Source organism: Zonotrichia albicollis, chromosome 1 (assembly GCF_047830755.1).
Source record: "Zonotrichia albicollis isolate bZonAlb1 chromosome 1, bZonAlb1.hap1, whole genome shotgun sequence".
Classification (NCBI taxonomy): Eukaryota; Metazoa; Chordata; class Aves; order Passeriformes; family Passerellidae; genus Zonotrichia; species Zonotrichia albicollis.
The window spans coordinates 110,723,143-110,738,652 of NC_133819.1; positions in this window are offsets into that span (position 1 = coordinate 110,723,143).

Here is a 15,510-nt window from a genome sequence, read left to right on the forward strand (position 1 = left end):
TGATAAAGCATCCCTGATTTGTTCTCTTCCTTTAATGAACCTCTAGATCAAAAGCAATGTCAATGTACTTCAAGTTCATAGGCTATATAGGCGGTACATGACAGATTCTGCTGCCAGTTGCTATTCACTTTGAGCAGTGACTTTTATCTTAGAGGATGCCATTGATGCTGGAATAGTATTTGAGATACTTAAGGATAACAGAATCCTGTATTAATGCAACACTGTTCCAGGTTCAATCTCATTGCTTCTGTTAGTCACTGTGCATGTAATATTTATGTATCCTGTGGAAAAGATAGTAAGCAATTCTAAGGCATGAAAATCTGATTTTAGTTACACCATATCTGCAGGACAGTCTGCAAAGTTTGCAAAAGAACCACTTGTTTCCCTTAGGGCCTGACCAAGCCTATACAGTCATCCAAAAGCAATCTCCTTTACATTCTGGAGTGGAGAAATATGAAAGCTGCAAGTCCCTGAGCATGTCTGGCAGGCAAAGCATCATCAGAGAGGAATGAACAAGGCCAGACTCTTTTGGGTAGCTGAGACCAGAAAGATCTACCTTAAAGGAGTCTCTAGAGAGAATGGAGGGCTGTAGGCAAACACTGACACCTTTGTTATCAATATTAAATCCCAGCCCTTCAGTACTCTGTCTACTTTAAAATTACTTATGTAGAGAAGGAAACTGGATGTGAGGAAAGAAAAAAATACAAGTAAAATAAACCTCTAATAATCCTATTTAACTCCTTAGTTGTGGGAGTTTTATTTATATTTGATGCCTGCAATAGTAGGAAACTTTCCTAGCCTTCTGAGGAGGGACTGAAGGAAAGGTGTTCAATAGTTCCTTAGATCTTCCTAACCAATAATCAATAAAGATTTGCAGCTTATGGAGCTGCAACCTGTCTAAAGTATCTTTATCTCTAATGGAAACCTTTCAAGTCCTGCTGCCTAAGCATAGACATCTTCATGTAGCTATAAGGTAGAGGAAGGAATGATTAGGAAATAAAGCAAATAGGAAAGTAGCTTTATTTCCTTTCCCATAACGATCTTGATGCAAGCCATGTCACATTAAACTTTATCATTTGCATAATGTTTGCCATATTGACATATGAGAAAATTTTCATTATATAAGATATAGTAATACAACTTTCAAATCTGCTTTACTCTGTTCGGGAATGAAGCACAAAATCTTTGACGAAGTACACAGACACAGAGATATTTTGGACAATGTGAAAGTACATATCACATTTTTTTTAAATCAGCGGCCAACATTTAATAGTTCAAGTTGCCTTTGAAGTTTGAAAATAAAAGTGAGGTTGTAGGAGGTATTGTCTAGTGTTAGAAAAAAGAAATTATTATAACAGCAATAATATGGGTACCCAATCAGGTATGTGGAAAGTGCAGAGAGCATCCCCTGAACAGGATGAGCAAACTCTTGTTACTCTTTTCTTTTTAGATTAAAAAAAAGAGTTCCTCATTGAGGAAGGGGATGGTGTAGGGAGGGGAGTTAGGGTTTTCTGTCATTGTTGTTTTTTTTTGTTTTTTTTTTCTCTGTTATTGATGGTATTGGTGACTCCTTTTTCAAACTCCCAAAATATCACCTACTCTTACTTCAAAAGCTGGCATTAACATACTTCAGATGTAAAATTGTTTGAACTCATGTTTTAATAGCAATTTGTATTCAAGACATAAATATTTCTTTTTCATTTTTACCTGGGAGTAACTGATTCCAGATCTCCATGTCTAAACTATAGAATGTAGTATTCACATTTTGAAGAGATGTTAGTTTTGCCTATTTCATTGACTATATGAAAGTTTATTATTGCATTTTGACCCAGTGTAGTTTCATGTATAGTTGTATATAGGAAGCTTAAAAATATCTAGGAACTTGGAAGTAGATTTATTATTTAGCTTTGTGCTTTACACATCTTCTGCTGAGTGTAATCTTACAAAATATCCCAGGAGTTATAGAAGAGATGTAGTTGCAGTGGATTTTAACAGGAAACAGAAGAGGTCTGTCTTTTCCAAATTCTCTTGGATTTATTTGTAGGGAAAAACCTTAGTTCTAAAAATCTGGAAAATAGGTTCCAATGTATAATTCAAAATTTTCTTTCCATTCCAAACCATTTTGTCTGAAGAAGCTGTTTGTTTACAAGATTTCACCACACCAAACATATAAAGAGTGAGAAATATTCCCATTTCTCATTAACCTGATGAAACTTGAAGATCTAGGAAATGACTACTTCAAATGCTGGCTGGGGGTTCTTTCAAAGAAACATATGAAAGTTTACAAGATATTTCTATGATTGACTAGTATATATTTATCACTATTATTTAATATATATTCACTGTGATAACAGTTTAGAGATCAGCTGACCTCAGATGGTCATATATGTATTTTAAAACTTTAAAAGTTTGTTTGATTGGATCTGACATTGGCAGATAGTGTATGGGGTAGTGTTTCTGAATTTTTTCACCTGTGTTTTTTGTTTTACTTGGTCATAATTATTTATCACCAAAAAAAAAAAAAAAAAAAAAAAAAAAAAAACAGAAACAACACAAACAAGCCAGCTTCCCTCTGCCCAAAAGCGAACAAAATCTGCTGTTATGTGAGCAAACAGAAAAGAATTCATTGGGAAATAAAGAAATTCCACATATAAGATTTATATTCTCCAGTTTGGATTGTTAAAAGCTGGGGGTTTTGACCTGTTCTGTGTATCTATGCTTTCTCTGTAGTGAATGCAGCATCTAACTGGACATTCCAAATTATATCCATCATTTTACTTCAGTATACCTTTTCAGATGGGATGAGTTGCTATCTGAAGTGTCCTGGCTCTCTCCATCAGCTACAGAGGGAATCTAAACAATTTAAAAGCTATTAAAAAGCACCAAATTTGTATAAAATTCACTTCTACAGTGCAACTTTCTTGTTCTTTAGGTAATTAGATCAGTGATCCACAATGCACACGTAGTATCGTTGTGCACAGATGTTTGAAAATGCGAGCTACATTCTCTCATGTATGTGCTTTAAACATTGTTGTAAGTGCTGCATGTTGTTGGCATAAAGAGAAATAGTTTGGCCAAAAGAAAACCATGGTATCATTACATTTATATTTTAGAGTCAACCTGTGTGTCTGTACAGAACAGTCAAACTATTCTTAAGGCAGCATAGCACAAAACTATACAATACTGTACTACCTCCCCCCAAAAAACACACAGACAGACAGATGCAAACAGGCTCAGAAAGACTAAATCATATCAATAAATTTATAAAGGCAGAATATTGGGGGGAAATAATAAAAGGTCTGTTTAGTTTTTAGGCCTAAGGGTGAAAAAAAACTAAGTCAAGGAAAGTTTCTAAGTCACTTCTGCATGGCCTGAACACTTTTTGCTTTTGCTTATAATATAAAATCAGGCAACTGCTAAACCAGAGCTCATGAGATTCAAACAGACGTGATTTAGACACGTCAGTTTTATTCATTTTAATGTTGTTTTTTTTTAATTGCTCTGCAATTTACTTTTGAAGTTTATTGAAATTATGTATTTAATGAGCAATCAGGGTAGAAAAATGTACTCAAATTTAAAGAATATAAATAATATAGGAAATTTTAGTAATTTAGAAACAGTTTTAATAAAGGTTTTATTATTATGCAAATACTTAATTAGAAAGATAAATCCAGATTGGCTTGTAAACAAACTAAAGATGATTAAAAATTATTAGAAAAACAGAACATCTGCAAAAATAATCTGAATAATAAACTGAAATCTACTATGAAATAGTACTCTGAAATCAGAAGTAGTAACAGAAGCTTTGAGATGGACAATAAGCTATGTGCTAACATAGTGCCTACTTTGCGAAAAATTTTTTTTAAAGAATGGCCTCCAATATGCTACTTGAAAGCTGCTAAAGTATCCTTTTCCTTATATTTTCCCACATATAATCAGGAGGAAACAACTGCAAGAAATAGTTAATAAAACTTCCACCTGAATGGTTTGTCTGAAGAAAAGTAAAGAAAAGTGTGATGATTGTTTAAAACCATCAAAAGCACTGCTTAGCATCAAATAAAGATATGCAATGCAGGAAGCATTGAAGAAATCTAAGTCAAAGGTCTGGAACACCTTCTTGGCTCAAAGAGAATTACTACGCTATGGAACTTCCTCTTGAAAGTCTCATCACTTCAGGTCTCATCACTTCAGGTCTCATCACTTCAGTGTAAAAACTTTAAACAAGTGCTGTGTAAAACTTTCTCCTGTCATGAAACTACTTTTGTCATAATAGACTTCCAATATGTCTTCATCATAATAGACTTTCTATTTAAGTGCTTTCAAAGACATGTATGTAGAATCCAAAGACAGAGGTTTGAATTTCATGTCTGTACAACATACAAATGCATTGCCCTATTTTAGAGTATTGATGAAAAAAGCCTATGTTTTTAACCTAATTTTCATATTATTTTAATGGATACTATAACAGCAGCAGAACAAAAAAGAAACTACGTCTGAGAATGTGACAACTAGAAACCTGCTATACTATAATCACAAATTTAATAAAATCCATACATGCATAGCCATTTGTTTTTTCAGGGGCTTTGCTGTTTTTCTCATTTCTGTTCATTTTTTTTTTTAAGTAAAAAAATTTGTTTCACTCTGTTGAGAGAAATCCTATAGGAATTTAGTGGAATAAGTATGGCTTCAATAACTGGTATTTTACAATACTAATAGAGTATAATAATATTCTCAAGCCAGTAGAGAGAGATTTTTTTCCCTTTTCTCAACAAATACTACAAGTTAACTACTGCAATAAATCACTTTTTCTCAGTGTAGCAAAACCAATATGTATGAGTCAAATGTATCATAGCAAATGCCATAAAAAATGGTAGCTTATTCATGAGACATGATGATTTTATATCTTACAAGCTTCAGTCTGAGTTCTCTCACTCTTTCTTTATAATAAAATAAGCACTTGATTAAGATGTCAAGAGTTTTTTAATAGAAATTTTCTTTTTGCTCACTTTCTGCCAAATATTATCCAACATTACAACCAGCATATTAAAATAAATTTAAACTAGCAATAAGGCGTGTTGGGTCACTATCAAAAGCAAAAGTAAAATAACTTTTCTGTTTGACATAGGAGGAGACACACAGTATCCACAGCCAGCATTCATTGGGCGTAAAATCACCCTGACGGCCTTAGCTGCAATGAGCCCTATCAATTAGACAGAAAGTACAGCACTTTTCTGACTCAAGAGTCTTTATTTCAGCTGTTTTTTCTCTCTTTCAGAACATCCTCACAAGACACACATGGTTCTCATTGGCAAATATGAGGACTGAAATATAGGAAAGAATTCCAGTCACCTAACTGGAGACATTTAGATGTAGGCCAAGCTGGTTAGGCTAGTTAAGACTATGGTTGTTGTCTCTCTAGAGATGCTTGTGGAATCTCTACAGATTACTGACGGTATCTACACATCCTCTTTACATGAGTTTAGCCCAATTTTTGCATCTAAATATAGGCAAATGTCATTTAATTTTAAGTATTTTATTCAAACGAAATTTTCACTATTTTTATAAATTTGGGAACTGAGCATTCAAGGGTATCTTTACGTATAAAATATTCTATCAGAATATACAGTCATAGAATCATTAAGCTTGCAGCAGGCCTCTGAGATTGAGTCCAGCCTTTGACTAAACACAACCTGGACAACTAAACCAAGACTAAATGGAATGTCCAGGTTTTTCTTGAACTCCTCCAGGGACAGTGCCTCACCACCTCCCTGGCAGTTCATTCCAATGCCTGACCACTCTTTCAGTGATTAATTTTTTCCTGATATCCTGAATCTCCTGTTGGATTGCTTGCCCTGATGAACCTGAACTTGAACCTCCTCTGACATAGCTTGATGCCATGACCTCTTGTCCTGTCACTGGTTTCCTGGGAGAAGAGTCTAATCCTCACCTGGCTACAACCTCCTTTCAGGTAGTTGTACAGAGTGATAAGGTCTCTCCTGAGACCTCTTTTCTTGAGGCTAAACACCCCCAGCTCCTTCAGCCATTCTTTGTATGGGACTTGCATGTTTTATTGTGTTTATATATCCATGTAGAAAAACATTTCCATTTTATTGGTGTGTTTGATCCCATCCAAGTTAGAGTAACATTTTCTCACAGAAGAGCTTTCAAAAGGCTTAATAATTTTGTATGGGTTTTCAAATATAGCCCTAGCCTTTGTGTAACTGAAAAGAGTTTGATCTCTTCAGACATTTTCTCCAGATTGTGCCCTCCTTTTATATTGTCAGTTCACACACAAGAGGAACATGAATATTTCAAGCAGATCTTGTTAACACAGACTAATTTTGTTTATGAGACAGTACCTTGGAGCAGGGGAAAAAAATTGAAGAGACAATAATGAAAATAATTTCTAGCAATGAGGTTAAAGCAAACATGATCTGCAAGGTTAATGGCATTTAAACATGGTAAATTTCTAACAGTTCCTTTTGCAGCAAACAGGTATGTAAGAGTATTTTATGAAACATCAAGTTACACAGTTTGAAGGGCCAGTATTAAATTATTTTAAAACCAGAAAAACATGAAAACATGCATGCACAAAAATAATCCACTGTGAACACTAAAATATACTGCTCCTTCCTTCAAAGAAAGCCCTCTCTGTTTCACTTCTCTGTGACAGATGCAATGACCGGTATGAGCCAGGTTAATTTGATGCAAACAGATTGATAGTCATCATAGAGCCATCAGTGTCAATTATGCAATTGATGTTTAGTAATTTAATGTACCTCTCAGAAAACTGAATCTAAAATAGGAATACAAACCTTACAAGACTGTGTCATTTCTAAGACAAAGAATACCTCATATCTAAGATCCCCATAAGAAAGGGATAAGTCTTGTTTTCTGTCTGGGAATATTAGAATTCTTTTAAATTTTTAAAAAACTGACCACAGAGTAAAATATATTATCAAAGTAGACATCCCCACCATTACCCCAGATTCATATTATATATGGAATAATACACATAATATTCTGAAATAATATACATATTATTTTTTATTTCAAAAGATTTCTGCATACAGGCATGTCCTGTATCACTGTTGAAGAATTTACCCCTAAGAAATTTTATCCTTCTTCCTATATTCCTAGTTGATAATAACACAATCATGTTATCTAAATCACATTCTGAATATGTACCAGGATTTGAGGATTGTTCTTTGCAGTAGAGAGTATAAAATATTCATGGGATTTAGAAATATTGTATTATTTACATATTATTTAGAAAGAATATATAAAAAGTGTGATTAGAAAGTGTACATGTGTAGCCTGCAGTATCTAGTGACAATAATTATTCATTAATGTTTTGAGACCTTTTAATATTTTTACGCTTACTTTTCAAAGGTGTTTCTATAGAAGAAGACTTTTTCTTAAGTGTATGAATGAATGGAGAAAGCCAGTTTTGGTCTGACAGGCAAGAATTTGACTGATGAGACAAATTGTCACTAAACGGAATTTTTTTTTTCATTACTTGGTGGTTAAGTAATAACAAAGCGAGAACTTCATTTGAGCACTGTAGCACGGATGGGAATAAGGACAAGAGAAGCCATAGGTAGGTAGGATCCTTGGGGAGGAGGCATGTTGCTGGGTATTGATCTCATTTTTGTGGTCTGCCATTAAATATCCCTCAGAAAGTGAACCCAAATTGAACATAATGGGCTCCAAATGGCTTCTATTGATGCAAATTATAATGATTAGTAACTCATTTTCCACAACAGTTCCATATGAACCCATGGTCTTAGTTTGCCTCCAAAGAGAGAGAAAAGGTAGTTACATGATGTCAACAAAACTGAGTACAGTTTACTACTCTACATGAGGTTAATATTGAGCATTCATGGCATCTGCATGCCATTCTAGAGCTGGAACCTTATTAAACAAGGGGTAGAAAGAAATCTATACAATATTCAGGATGTGTTTGTTGGAAAAGCAAATATCTTGAAGATGGTTATTGTATTTTTCAAACTTACTTTGTTAGTTCAACAAGTTTTTATGTGAATCACAGCACTGAGAAACTCAGAATTATCAGTTATTTCTATATATTTTGGTCCTGAGTTCAACTTCCATACATTTTAATTACCATAACAAGCATAACAAGCATTTTACTTCTATGGCTTTAATGAAACCTGTACCTACAGTATTAGACTAGTACCTGACTATTCTTGTCCTGGTGAATTATTTTTCTTAGCAGTTCACTTGAACATTGCACTGATAACAACTGTATCAACAGGAAGCTGTAACAACTAAATACTGCTATTTTATTGATTTTTATATGATTGGGGAAGAGAAGGTGTTTTGTATGTTATATCTAGTAGGAGTGAAATAGCGATTTAAAGCATTTAAATATATCACAAAATGCTAGGGGGAAACACTGGGTATTTAGATCCTTAAAATTAAAAATTTTAAGGATCTAAATCCTTAGAAATCCAAATCATGTAATTGAAATATCACAAATATTGATATATCAAAAATATTGAAATATCAAAAAAAATACAGACCACAGAACTAGGGAATTTGCCTTGTACTCAGAACTTGTGTGGCTGCTCCTTGAGTATTGTGTTCAGTTTTGGGTCCGTCATTACGAGTGAGATATTGAGGTGCTGGAGTGTGTCTAAAGAAGAGCAACAAAGGATTGAAGAACCCCAGCAGAAGGGTCTGGAGCACAGGTCTGATGAGGTGGAGCTAAGGGTGCTGGGGATGTTCAGCCTGGAGTAAAGGAGCTCAGGGGTGGCATTATCATTCTCTACAACTGCCTGAAAGGAGGTTGTAGCCAGGTGGGTGTCAGTCTCTTCTGCCCAGCGAAAAAAAATGGCCTCAAATTTTTCTAGGAGGTTTAGATTGAATATGAAGAAAAAGTTATTCACCAAGAAAGTTAAGCATAGGAACAGGCTGCCCAGGGAAGTCACCATCTATGAAGGTAATTAAAATATGTGCAGATGGGGCACTTAGGGACACAGTTTAGTGGTGGGCTTGGTAGTGTAGGGTCAATGATTGGACTTGTAGATGTTAAGGGCCTTTTCCAATGTAAATGAATATATGATTCAGTATTTGAAATATAGCACTTCAATTGGTTCCTATGAAAAATTCCATATTTTGCTATGAAATGAACATCTGAGTGGCTTAACACATGTTGTTTGAGCTAAGTTACTACTAAGGAAAATATCAAACAGTATGACATATTCATTCTTCACACTTTAAAATGCTATTCAGAATGTTTAAATTCTGATGATTTGTAAGATTCAGATCACTAAGAGTCAATATTAAACATTTTTATAATCTTGAGTTTTTTCTCATTGAAAGCTTTTAAATAGTATTTGTTTTATTTGCCTAAAATATCAGACTGAAAAACATGGAAAGAAGAGTCATCTGGTGGCTCTCTCAATTTATATTTATTATTGTACTCAAATTCTATTATTATAATATAGTATTTAAAAACAAGAAAAAAATAGTTACTTTATCTTTAAAAAGAACATAAGTTAGGATGCTTTGTAAGTAATCTGAATCAATATAAGTATTTTCATAGTTTTTTCTTACACATACTGAAATAATTTATTTTTGAGAGGTACCTTCAACATAGCATGAGTAATTGTACCAGGATCACTTGAAAACATTAACTTACACCTTTAGTCTTGGAGGTTGGTGTGTCTGTCTGTGTCTCTGTGTGTGTGTGTGTGTGTGTGAGACAGAGCAAACTTAGATGAGGTAGCAAACTGAACTGTTACAATATGTAATGTTTTATAAATTACAAAATTTTGTAGATCATGCAGACAGTCTTTCACATATCATTTATCCAAATGCATGCCAGACTGAAACTGGAAATTTATTTCCATTTTCTAGCTCTTTAAGACCATTTCTCTATTTAAATGCAGATCATAACAATATTTTTCCTGTGGTCCTCAGTGTGGTGCAGATTACAAGCACTGAATCAGTGTCATCAAAATAAGAAAACTGGAAGGAAGCAACCTGTGGTTTCTATTTGTTCACTAAATCATCAATGTAGTCTTCAGTGTCTTTTATGTCTTTTGAGAAGAACATCTTGAGAAAAAATCTGTTCAGTTGAGACAAATTGAAGCAAAGTTTCCATTCAATGCCTTGCAATTTTCATCTTCTAGAGTTTCTTTTTTTTGCATATTATGTTTGAGTGAATGAGAGCTGAATAGCTTACCTTTCAAATAATCAATGGCTTCATTAATCACTCACTAGTATTCCCTGATGCTTTGAGATTTAAATAGTTTTCAGGAAAAAAAAATCATTAAATCTTCATGTTAAACTGCTTTAGCTCATTTCTCATTGAGAAGTGTGGGAAATTTTGGCATCTCACAGAGCTCCTCAGGGTGCTATTGCAGGCTAGTCTGGTAAATCAATCTCTGAAAGAAGTTTGCATTTTGCAAATTCATGTGACATTATTTAATTCACTATACACATAATTTGCAAAAACTTGAAGTGGCAATACTGTAATAAAGTCTCAGCTGTCTTTGAGTATCTTTAAAAAAAATTTAAAGCAATGCACTGCAATGCATCTATATGGGTAATCTGACTGGATGGTCTTTGGCATGGTTTTGTTCTGGACCATTCTTCTAAACAACTCTTTTGCTTTGCGATTCAGCACAAACCAAACACTGTTCCAAAGTCAAGCTGAATATAAATTTCTAATCTGGAGAATAAGAAAAGTCAGCATTAAAGAGATGAGTCTCCTGTGTGGTTTCCTCCCAAGTTCCAGAGAGTGGTGGTAAGCACGTTAATTTACTAGTACTGCTGTAATCCCAGCAGGATCTGGAAATGTACATTCCCACTTCCGTCAGGAGGGCCAAGAGAATGGTGAAGAATCTGGAGGGGAAGCCTTATGAGGAATGGCTGAGATCTCTTGGTCTGTTCAGCCTGGAGGAGACTGAGGGGCGACCTCACTGCAGTTACAACTTCCTCATGAGGGAAAGAGGAGGGGTAGGTACCAATTTTTTCACTCTCGTAACCGGTAACAGGATTCAAAGGAAAAGCATGAAGCTGAATCAGGGGAGGTTTAGATTGGATATCATGAGAAGTTTTTCCACACAGAGAGTTTTTGAGCATTGAAACACTCTCCCCAAGGAAACAATCACATCACAAAGGCTGACAGATTTCAAGAAGCATTTGGACAATGCTCTTGAGCATATAGTGTGATTGTTGGGGTGCCCTGCTAAAGGCCAAGACATGGATTTGGTAATCCTGCTGGGTCTCTTTCAACTCAGTTTATTCTATGACTGGGATTAGCTACCTCTGTGTCTACATAGAACTTTAAAGACCTTTCTTGATTTGATTATATATTACTTCTGATTGAAAATATCAGTACTTCATATTTCAGTTTACCTATCTTCAAAACAGATCCAATACTCATCAAATTACTGTAATTTAACACTGTGAATGACTGGAACATCTCAGCACTATCATTGTATAAAATAAAAATTGTATTTTTTTCTAAAATCTCTTGCACTATGAAAATGTTTAATCTGAGCTATAACAAAGCCTTCAAAATTAAGCAATATCATTGATGTAAAATGGTCATTGCTTTTTTTCTATGTTAACTAAGTCTTTATCAATGCAACAAAGGAAATGGCTTTCAGTGGTTTACTTGCACTAAATAGGAATATTGTCTGAAAAAAAGAATATTTCTTTAGAGCATCAGGAAAATACTCAGTGTTCGCATAATGAATACTAATGTAGAACTGAAAATAGCCATTGCAGGCTGTAGTTAATGTTCTATGTGTACACAGTAGGAATGAGCATTTCAACCCAATTACTGTCTGAGTATGCTGCCCAATGAACATGGAATGTAGGAGAATCATTGAGGGACAAGAATGAGCGTGAAATTATTTTGCTGGGGAAGTTGGAAAGAGGGAATTTAGGAAAGTTTAAAACAAGGAATCTGGAAAGTCCCAGAGAGGTCTGATGACTTATATACAATAGTTGGGCAGATCAGCCACAGTATGGAGAGATGGAATTATTTTAGAAGTTGTGAAAAGTCTTAATTTAGGAAAATTTGAAAAAAAAAAGAAACATGATGCCAGAACAACTGGGACAATATTCCTGTGGTTTACACTAAAACTAGCACAAACCTAAAGAAATGACAGACAAAACCACTGAATACTTCTGTTTATTGTTTTCTCAGAGCATTACCTAACATTCTCTGATATCCAGGGCCTCTTTAGCAGGAAGGCGTCTTTCCAAGAAGGCCCAGAAATTCCCAAAGCACAATTTAGGAGCCATGGCACCATGGCAATCTCAGGAAGCTCCGCTCTAATCGTGGCTCTTAGAAAGGTCTCTCCTTAGCACTGAGTAAAAGAGTGCTTGACTCTCCCTAATCATCTCCAAAAAATACTACAGATGTCTGGAAGCAGAACATCAAGACGTGCTCCTTAGAAGCTGCTAGACCCACCTCAGGCCCAAATATTTGCACAACCCTTACAAATTTCCACAAGGAGAAGTGCTGGGGAACAGCCCGGGGAGGAACAGCCCCATGCAACAACGCATGATGGCAGTGACACAACTAGAAAATAGCTTTCAGAAAAGGTCCTCGCGAACAGTTTGAACGTGAACTGGCTGTGTGCCCTTTTGGCAAGGTGAGTAGTATCCTGGGCTGTATTACACAAAATATAGCCAGCAGGTGGAGGGACATCATCCCTCCCCTCTGCTAGCATTGCTGAGGGCACATGTGGAGTTCTGTGTCCATTTCTGAGCTCAGTGGCACAAGACAGACATGGAAAGGGGCCAGTGAAGGTCCTTTGAGTTGATTATGGACCGTCTCACCTACGAGGAAAGGTTGGGAATACTGGGACTATCAAGCCTAGAGATGAGAAGGCCCAAGAGAGATCTTGTTATATATCAATTATCAATATAATTATAATTATATATCAATATATCAATATATATCAATTTCAGAAGGGAGAGTGCAATGAAGATGCAGCCAGACCTTTTTTCAGTGGTCTTTAGTGACAGGACAGAAGGCAGTAGACAAAAACTGAAGAACTGAATGTTCCATCAGAAAAACAGTTAACGCTTACAGTGAGGGTGACTACGTGCTGGAACGTGTTGCCCTGAGATGTTGTGTATTTAAACAATGGATTTTACCATTTCTCCTAATTCTAACCATGTAAACCAGCTTAGAACCTCTCAGTTGTTAATATAAAGAAATAAACATGTCTGGAGAACGACTGATCCAGTTCCAAGGTGGGTAAAATAAATTGTTCTCTTGAGATACATCTGCCAATTTGTCAATTACAGCAGAATTTACACAACTGTGTGTCTCATATTCCAAGATTTCATATGAATGCAGTAAACTGAGATGAATTCTAGCTCAGCTATCCACATGTAGATGACTGAAGGACTGAATACTAAAGGAAAGCCAAAAAAGAACTTTGAACAGTGTACTAGAAAATTTCATTTTGTTCAGGTATTTCATTCCACAAGTATTGTTCTTGTTAGTCAGGACCTGTATTGTTCTTATCATCAAATTAATAATGAAATTATAGAGTGTCAAATGCTGCTCTCTTTGAAGTAATAGAAATAGTGGCTAGAGTACAAATTATATATGGTTTTGGAATACTGTTTAGGACAATCCATTGGAAATACTAACTGTAGAGTTATCACTTTCCAAAAAATACATTATATGCAAATATTTTCATGCGGTTGTTGGGTTCTACAACTTTCTATGGCATTTTTACTCATCTCCCAGACTGAAACTTGACAAAGAAAATCTAAATAACAATATTATATTTTTATATGTCTGATTTATTTTTCTTGTAGAAGAAGGTTGCTGTAGCAGCACCAAGAAAAACATGGATATTACTTTTGCAATGTAAAAGTAGGTGGTTTTTGAAATATCTGGGTCAAAACTTCTAATTTCTCTGGTTTTTTTCTTCTAGTCTATTGTTTCTTTCATGTTTCATGTAAACATGCTTTCTATTTTTAAAAAAAAATTAGGCTATGCACAGCATGCATGATACCATGCCTTCTTTTTTTTTCATTTCTCATCCTTTGTAGTATTTTCACACTCAAATCATGGAGGTGAATAAAGACTAAAGAAAAAGAGAAGAAAAATTGCAAAGACTTTACTATTTTTACACAAAACATGGAAAACCAGGATGCAGCCCCAGAGGTCTTAATATTGTTCAATTTCATTGGCTATGATCTCAACCTATCAGCAGCATGATCCTTCAGAAGTATTCCACAGAGTCACATATTGATAGAACCACATATACTTGAGATGAGGGGGAAAAAAAGGCAGCTGTAATAAGCATGAAGTAAAGTAGTAGCAACTGATTCAGAGTTTCAGCTGTATGTATAAATAAGAAAGTTTATATCTTACAAACATTCTTCATAAGCCTATAATTGCTATAAGTATTGACAAATTAGGAATATGGATAATAGTAAGGATAATAGTATGGATAATGTATAGGATTCTTCACTTCAAAAAATAAAAAAATCAAGTCATAGATATATGCATACTGTATAATTATTATAATTGTTTATTACAAACATTCTTCATAAGCCAGTAATTGCTAAAAGTATTGACAAATTAGGAATATGGACAGTAGTAAAATATAGGATTCTTCACTTCAAAAAATAAAAAAATCAAGTCATAGATGCAGGGATTTGGACAGTCACTAAAAGTAACTGTCTTTTTCAAAAGTAAAATCTACTTGCAGGAAAACCTGGTGATGCTCTCTAGCCTTTAGTCAATTTCCTTTTATGAATACAAAGCAATACTTTGAAGCCATGATATTTTTCCTGTGTTTCTTACCAACCTACATTCATAGGGATTAAGCAGCCATACAGTTTTTAAATTGAAAGTTAAAGCAACTTGCCTCTAAGGATCATTTAAAAACTTGTCTTCCAAGAATTATCTGGCATTTTTTCACACTGTGATATTGCCTGTATCTTCCTGATTTTTTCAGGCTTTCTTTCCTGCTTTTTTCCTATATTTTTTCAGTCTTTTTTCTCAATGCTGATTTTTCTTTTGTAGGGCTTCCATACAGTCATACTGAAATAATCTCTAATGCTTATATCGGCAGAATCACTATTCATATATCAGTCCGTTTGCTTAACTGACTCTTTTTTCAATCCTTACACAGCCAGATTTGATTTACTTCTTCTAGTGCTTCCTATAAAAATACTAATTTTATCCTTTTATGCCTTATGAGCAACTGATACTGTAACTAGCTAGTAAACATCTATGAAATAATAAATATTTTGCTGCAATTCTGAGTGCAAAGTCATATTGATGGGCTTTAAAACAATTTTGCAGAATGAAGCTGACAATCAACTTAATACCAAGTGAATCAGAGACTTGTATGTCTCTGAACCCTTTCCTGTCCATTTAAATTTATTTTCATTTTTCTCCAGTGTGTGCTGGGGAGAACTGAGATAAATCACTATCTCCCTATGAAATTTTTGTACATGAACTTTCTTTTTTAGGTAAATCAAAGCCTTATG